Genomic DNA, 8,571 nt, shown 5'->3' with positions numbered 1-8,571 from the left:
AGTGTGCTCAACAAACAAAAGAAGACAAATCGGAGAACAATTTTTCTCTCTTACTTTAAGTCTTGTTGTCTTGGCCATTATATCATCCAATCAAACACAAATGAAAACTGAAATTCGACATCTTCAGTGTTTGGGTATGACAACATTTGTGTTGGCTTTTTTAGTCCAATCCCTTTTCGATAATGACAAATCACTAGATTCTTACTCATGCATTTAAGTACTTGAACATGTTATTATTTAAGCACGCACATATGGTAAAGATAAAATGGAAGCCATGAGGCACTTGAAGCTCATATCTCCTAGCTCACTTCAAGGAAAATGAAGAGTAAAAAGAATGAAGACTTAATTTTTCAATTGTAAAAGCATTTAGTGTGTATTGTAATTGCATGACTTGCATGATTTGGTTTGATGCTCAATACAAACCATAAAATGACCTTAGGAACCAAAACTTTTCATGGAAAACCTTTCACTTAAAATGCTGAACTCATTCACATAGGGCTGAAATATTTTTAAGGTCAAAAGAGGGCTAAAATGCAAAATTTCATTAGGCCCAGTCGACCGGTCAGAGCATATGGCCAGATTTTCCATTCTGTAAAGCCCCAGTCGACCAGCCCATTAATGACCTATGAAGCCCAGTTGACCGACCTTTATACGCATGATGGCCAGTAGACCAAATCTTAATGCCCGATCTACTGAAGCTCACGGATTTGGAAAATCACCTTGACCCAGTCGACCGGACCTCTCCGGTTGTGCTATTTTTAAGTAGCAAATCTCAATGCCATCAACCCTAAATCCGCAAGTCCATTGTTTATCAAATCAAATCCAATTCTCACAAAAACAAAATGCAGTCTTAACTAGCATATCACAATCTTCAACTAATAGTCAAAGTATTGCACTAATATTAAAATAGTAACGGCACATTAATAGCCAATCAATGCTGATCGAGCACTCACTCTTAAGCTCCTCGAGCTAGTGGGTGACGCTGTCAAAAGTGTATCGACGACTAATGTTGTAGACAATCAACGCTCCAATGACGCCATGGTAGTAGGCGGAGGTGACGACACATAAGCGCTCCTAGCCGACGGTGTCCCAAATCTAGGCCTTGACCTCCTTACTATCGATGTCCATGCTCTGAGTCTGGAACTCGATGCTTATAGTGGCCTTGGAATTCATTTTGAACTTGTTGCGGGAGTAGCGAGAAAGCAGGTTCGATTTGCCCACCGCTGAGTCTAGAACTTGACGCCAATGGTGACCTAAGAAGTTTTGTGTTAATGCCTAATCGAAGGTTTGGATGATAGCTAATTTAAGATCCCTTGTGTTGCTGTGTGTTTTCTCCAATGATTAATTTAAGTCGGAGAACAATGAGTGTGCTTAACAAACAAAAGAAGACAAATCGGTGAACCTAGAACTAGATAGACCAATATGCTCCATGGCTTTACCTAGATGAAACTCACACAAGAAAAAACCTAGCTCATACAATGAACAAAATGAATGCCTAAGAAGTTTCATGTTAATGCTTGATCGAAGGTTTTGATGATTGCTAATTTAAGGTCCCTTGTGTTGCTGTGTGTTTTCACCAATGAATAATTTAAGTCGAAGGAAAGTGAGTGTCCTCAACAAACAAAAGAAGATAATGGGGTTTATATATTATTAGTGTTGGTTCTTATTGTCAAAATACGCCACTTAGCCTAGAGGATAGGTGATTGGTTATGTATGCACAACTATGGTCGAAAACCTACCAAACATTTTGGCATTCTTTATCAAGTTAAATTTCTTGTGTTATGTAACTGTCTTCTTAAAAAACTGATTCCAACAACACTAGTTAAGCTAGGGATTTACCCATGTCCACTTTGGTTCAGTTAAGATTTGCTTTGACCCTCCTTGCAAGGAATGGACTACTAATACATCATATAGCTCTTTAGACTCATATCTCCAAGCATATTGGTTAATGACACCCTTTTTAATGTCCCATGTGCATCTACTTGTTTTTGTTGTATCTAGTTAGGACATTACTAAGATATACAAATTCCAAGAAGTATAATAATGTCATTTTAAAAATGGTTGACTTGAGCAATCTTAACTCAATGCAAGCTTGCCATGCATACATGAAAGTTACGATGTAGTCCCAAGAGAGGGGTGAATTGAGTATTTTAAATTTATTGTGCGGAAGCTTGATTTATTTTAAAACCCTTTTATTACGTTCCCTTTAAATGACCTCAATCACCATAAATATCTAATCAACAAATGGCTATACCAATAAACAATCCTATGTATATATATTTAATTAAAACACAAGGCTTAACAGATTTAAATAGATGACGAGATATACAATTATTGATCTTATGCTTAGGCAATAACTATTTCAATATCAAACAATTCCAACAATTTAAACCAAGCATATATGTGTATATATATATATATATATATATATATATATATATATATATATGTAATTAAAACATAAGGCTTAACAAATTTAAATAGATGACAATATGCTTAGGCAATGACTATTTCAATATCAAACAATTCCAACAATTTAAACCAAGCATATATATATACACTTTTTGTACTTTATCAATTAATCAATTAGAATGAAATTAACTCAGCTGATTAAGAACAATTCAGAATTTCAACAACATTTTATTTTCAACAGAAAGTTAAATCATTCAATGCATCCACAAAATGATCTAAGCATTCAAAATATTCTCAAGTCAATCTCAGCATTCAACAATTCCCAACTAAATTTTAAATCATTCACAGCAGATAATAAACAATCTAAAATTGCATAAAAGTAAAAAGATTAGGGAAGAGAAAGACACCCAGATTTTTTACAAGGTTCGGCGTCCCGTCTACGTCCTTGCCTCAAGCAACCCACTATGAGGATTTTCCTTACTCTCTCCGTTCAATAGGTGGAGTTTCCTCTCTCCATTGGTAGGTGGATAGCCCTCTCTAGTAAGAACACCCCTTTTCTTAGGCAACGATTCTATCCCCAAATCGTCAATTTACAATCAGTAACAACAAATTTTGTGTACAAGTAAAATACTCTCTAAATAGAGCGAATTTGTACAATACAAACACACTATGAACCTCTCAATAAAAAGATGCAATGAATATTAGAAAATTTTAGGGTTTTTTGGACTAAGATAAATCAAAATGAAGAGTAGAAAACCAGAGATTGATTTTTAAATAAGAGCAATGACGCATAGCAGCTTTGGCAATATAATTTGTATGCGATTCAAATGATTAAGGTTGCCCGAATGCGATTAGGGTTACCCTTAAATACTAGGTTATGAAATCAGACCATTTTCCCTAAGTTTGGAAACAAAATATGCTCAAAACGGTAAGAAATCGTGTTGTTTAAAAAGTCAGCCACGATACTTTAGTCGCCAGGGCTCAAGCCTCGGTTGCCCGAACCATTAAGAAATTGGGATTTCAAAATAGGCAGTAGAATTTCAGTCGCTCGAGCCGCTTACTTCGGTCGCCCGAACATGTTTAGTCAACTGGACTATTAGTTTGGTCGCCTGAACCTACACCGTTTAAGTTTTATTCAATGGCAGTACCAGTTCGGTCACTCAACCCTGGGAGTCTGGTTGCCCAAACATACTGATTCCAGACCAGTTTGTTCAATTCCTTGTGAAATTCAGTATTATTTATTTTAAAACTCATTTGTAATCTCTTTGAAAAGATTTTAACTTTGAAAAAACATTTTCCAAGATTTTGAAATTGGTTTTTAAGTTCAATTGTATCCTAAGAGCTTCATACACAATCTTTATATAAAAAAAGAGTTACATGAGACTCCTAAAACAATACATATAAAAAACTCGTTGAGTCCTCATGTTCTTGAAGCTTTATCTTCATTCAAGCTTGAGTCAATCTTCATTTATCTTTAGTTCCTCATGGCTTTTAAGCTTTAAGTATAATCCATTTGTGCTTGTAAAGTCTAGTAACTGTAAATGTACTTGAAGAACAATTAGAAACCTTAGTTTATTATCATCAAAACAAAGATGAAGCCTTGTTAGGCCAACAATCTCCCCCTTTTTGATGATGACAAATAAGGAGTAAAATAAGGTAGCATTGAAAAAGCTCCCCCTCATAATAAGCATTATCATCAAGCAAATAAAAGTTCAGTATTCTCCCTTTTAGGAAAATATGAATACAAGTATACAATTAGCACTATTTCAATTTGCTTTCAATTTATGCATTCAGATCAAGTTTATTCTTAATATAGAACACAACGTATTTTTAGAATGTTGTTCAATACAATATAGATATTTTTCATTATTCTCCCCTTTTGATGATACGTTGATAGTATAGATATTTTGCACATTATTCTCCCCCTTTTGACATTAGCAAAAAGGATATGTAGGAACATATACACAACATACTAAAATATTTCAAGCATCCAGCATGCAATTCTCAAGTAAGGCATTAATCCATTTTTAGAATTCAGTTCTCAAATATCATCTCATGCAGCATGCAATTCTCAAATGTCTCATCATCCAATATTCATCAAGCAGTTCACAAGGATTTCAACATTCAATAGTTAGCATGCAATTCTCAAGATCAGCATTGCTCAACTACAAAGATTTCAAATATCATAAATAGCAATATAAACATTCATCTCATGATAAAGTTGTTCTTTGAAAACAAAATATTCAAAATATTACAACCAGAAATTCAAATTGTTCTAAAGAAAAATGTTTAAGCAACCATAACCAACAACAACTCTCATCAACCAACTCTAATCATCCTCAACGGCATCGTCACCAGATGAGCTACCTTCTTCCTCGTCATCATTGTCCTCTTCACTGGAACTCGCTACAATTGGAGCTTTCCCTCTGGATGAGGAACCCCTACCCATGTTGCTTTCTATGTGTGAGAGTCACTGATCAAAGGAACTGAAATTGGTTTGGAAGGTCTGTTGGAGTGCGGTATACTTAGCTTCGATATCTGCACTAGTTGTAGTATACTGTGCATCCATATTGCACCGGTATGCAGAAAACCAAGTAGGAGCTTCATTAGCAGCACTAAACTGAGTAGGTGGTGCTTCTTTTGCAGGTTCATTTCCTACTTCCACTTGAACATTGACATTACTTATTGTTTGTGGACAGTGTTTAGAAAGCCAACCAAGGGCACTAGCAAACTCATATCCCATGAGCTTAATAGTGGTTGATGTGAAGTGATCTAAGGTTTTTCTTTTTACAAACAGAGTTGTGGTGTGAGCTAGATGTAGTTGCTTAAATAGTAGGCTTAAAATTCCTCCATAAAGGAGTATGATCTGTCTAGTCTCCTCTTTGGTGATCATCCACTTTAATATCAGGGAAGGAAGATTTAAATGCTTACCTTTGTAGATACACCACATAACGAAACAATCTAAATAAAAGATATGGTATCTAGACCCACTCTTAGGCAGAATGTTATAAGTGATGAGCAAGTGTAAAATCTTCGCCTCTAGAGTGAATTGCCTATACGAAGGCGGATGACCATACTGAGTTGATGCATTTGTCAAAATTAATGGCAAGAATTCTTGGGGTTTAACCCCTTGAAAAGCTAAGGTGTACTCCCAAGAGGGGGGGTGAATTGGTTTTTTTTTTTTTTTTTAAGTTTTTTTGAACTCCTTTTAAGCAATCACACATGTAAGATTTGATTTTAAATCACAAGTTCAACCAAGATACAATTTAATTAAAATATTTATGAATGAACTAGAATGCTTTGCAACTTTCTTAATGCTCAACAATCAAAATTAAAAAACTCAATAAGTTAACTCAATCAATCAAGATAATATAACAATTCCAAAAGCTCCAAGATTTTGTTTTTATATTTGACTGCAGCTGATGAATGACCTATATAATGAACATACTCCCCTAGAAGGTGTTGGAATTGGTGTGAACCCAAGAGGGGGAGGGGTGAATTGGGTTTTAAAAATATTTCATCTAATTTAAACATTTACACCGATTCACCATAATTCATATCTCATTCAGTATAATAGCATGTATGAAAAATAATAAAAATATACGTTCAAACATACACGTGCGACATATCCTATTTAACTAAAATGTGTGCATGCAAATAATTGTAAGAGTCAATAAATAAGCATGCATAAATAGAAATTTAAGTGCTAAAATTTAAATGAGCTAGAGAGAGAGTGACACACAGATTTGTTATCGAGGTTTAGCCAAACCAGCCTACGTCCTCGCCTTGGGCATTCCCCCCAAGGATTATACTATTCCTGCTCACTTCAAACGAGCGAAGCAGAAGCTGTTACAACCTCTCCTTACGGGGCGAGGTAAACCCCAACTCAATTACAAGGTTGAGCTTAACTTGTCTCCCTTACAGAGCGGAGACTCTCCAATTCAATTTTCGGGATGAATCCAACCGATCTTACTTACGAGGCTTGAGACTCGCCAGTTCAATTTACGGGATGAACCCAATTGATACATTAAAACATTTTTGTACATATTAAAACGTTTCTAAATACAAGCATGGATGTACACATTAAAAGCTCAAATATATGCACTCTCTTATGATATGAGTTATGCTCAGTAGAGAAAGGGTGTTTTCTCAAAACAATATTTTCAATCTTTGAGAAATGATGTGTATGATAAAATACTCAAAGATATGACCCTAAGAAAATTTTCTCCTAAAAAATATATTTCAATATAGGAGAACTGAGGGTTTGCTTTTCAAACAGTTTTGCACAAAGAAAATATATATAAAAAATGAGTATTATGTTATCCTATAAATATTTTTTCAAATAAAGAATATTTGGAGAATTTAGGAATTTAAGCTTAAGAAAATATTTGTGCTATAAATAATTTTCTCCCAAAAATATTTATCAAAAAAATAACCGAGAGAAAACCTAAACAATACTCTCAAAAATGCTTTTCAAAGATTAAGTGCTAAGTGAGAGTATATGCAATGGATATAAACTAAATGCTCAAAATAAAATACTCTATTCTAAAAAGATTTTTCAAAAGGAAGATTGAAAGAGAGTATGAGAGAGTTTAAAATATTTTATCCCAAAGAAAAAAAAGTTTACGTTAAAAATGGTTTTGGGGGAACTTTGATTAGGAAAAGCCAAAATAAATTTGAGAGAAAATTATGGATAATCAAAGTTGCTAATCAAAGCAAATGAAGGGGTATTTATAGTTTTTTTTTGAAAAATATGACCATTAGGGACACGCTGAGTATTTTTTAAATTATTTAATTAAAAGTTAATTACGTTTAAGCCTTTAAAAAATTTTGAACCCGAGAGGTTCGGTTGACCCAGGTCAAGGTTCGGTCGACCACTTTTGTAAGTTCGATCGACCGTCTCAGGGCGATTCTGAACCCTTCGTAGGTTCGGTCGACCATGGCTTGGGTTCGGTTAACCACTCATATGGTTTGGTCGACTAATGCTAACTTGAACTACATGGTTTGGTCGACGAAGTAGTTGGTGTGTCAAAAACTTTATGGTTCCGTCGACCGAAGGAGATACGTTCAAAACAGAACGGTCGACCAAGGGAAGTCAATATATTGACTTTGGACCGGTTCGGTTGACCGAGATAGTTTGTGCATGATGGGTTGGTCAACCGAGTGAAGGTCAAAGTTTGACTTCATGTGTGAACAGTGTTTCGTTCGACCATGGTAATATTACGCACAAGTGGTTGGTCGACCAAGCATGCCAAAATAACAATTATGCCCTCAAGGCAAGTTTGGTTGACTAAGGTGATTTAACATAAAAAGTGTTGGTTGACCGAGGCTTTACAGCACATGCCTCACGTGGCAGGTTCGGTCAACCGAGTCATTTAGTACATAAGGGTTTGGTTGACCGAGACTCTTTAACTAAACCAAAAATCCAACATCGGTCCACCGAATTGCCCCAATTTTGACCCTAACCAATTTAAACATTTTTGTATGATTTAGTTGTTAAGAAAAAGGTTTTCTATGAAGTGTGTTGGTCCCTAGGGTATATCTACGGTCGTTCTGAGCTTTCATCCATATCATGCAAATGCATGCATCATTACAGATCAAATAATAAAAATTAAATGCAATACAACTAAAAACAAAATGTCTTCTTCTTTTGCTCTTCACTCCATGGAATGCACAAGTTGAAGTAAGCTTTAAGTCTTTTGGTTTCCATTTTCCCTTTTGCCTTATGTGTGTGTTAAATAGTAAACCTGTTCAAGTACTTAAAAACACACATAAGTAACTTGTGCTTTGTCAGCATCAAAACAGGGATCGGACTTAAAAAGCAAACAGAAAGTTTCTACAAGATTCAATTTACATACTCCCCTTTTTAAGGTTTCTGCAATTTCCAAACACAAAATAATTTCTAGAAATTTAAATAAGCATCCACGCAGTTTATATGTGCTAAAATTTAAAAAGAATAGGGAAGAGAGTAACATCGATATTTTTATGAGGTTTGGCTATACCCGCCGACGTCCTCGCCTTAGGTACTCCACCCAAGGATTACACTATACCACTTCTTTAACCAAGCAAAGCAAACCTTTTACACACTCCTTCAAGTAGGATGGAGCCCTCCTCTCTAAGTGATACCCCATGCTTGGTAATCCAACGATTCAACAATCC

Source organism: Malania oleifera, chromosome 3, assembly GCF_029873635.1.
Source record: "Malania oleifera isolate guangnan ecotype guangnan chromosome 3, ASM2987363v1, whole genome shotgun sequence".
Lineage (NCBI taxonomy): Eukaryota > Viridiplantae > Streptophyta > Magnoliopsida > Santalales > Ximeniaceae > Malania > Malania oleifera.
This window is presented reverse-complemented; position numbering follows the sequence as displayed.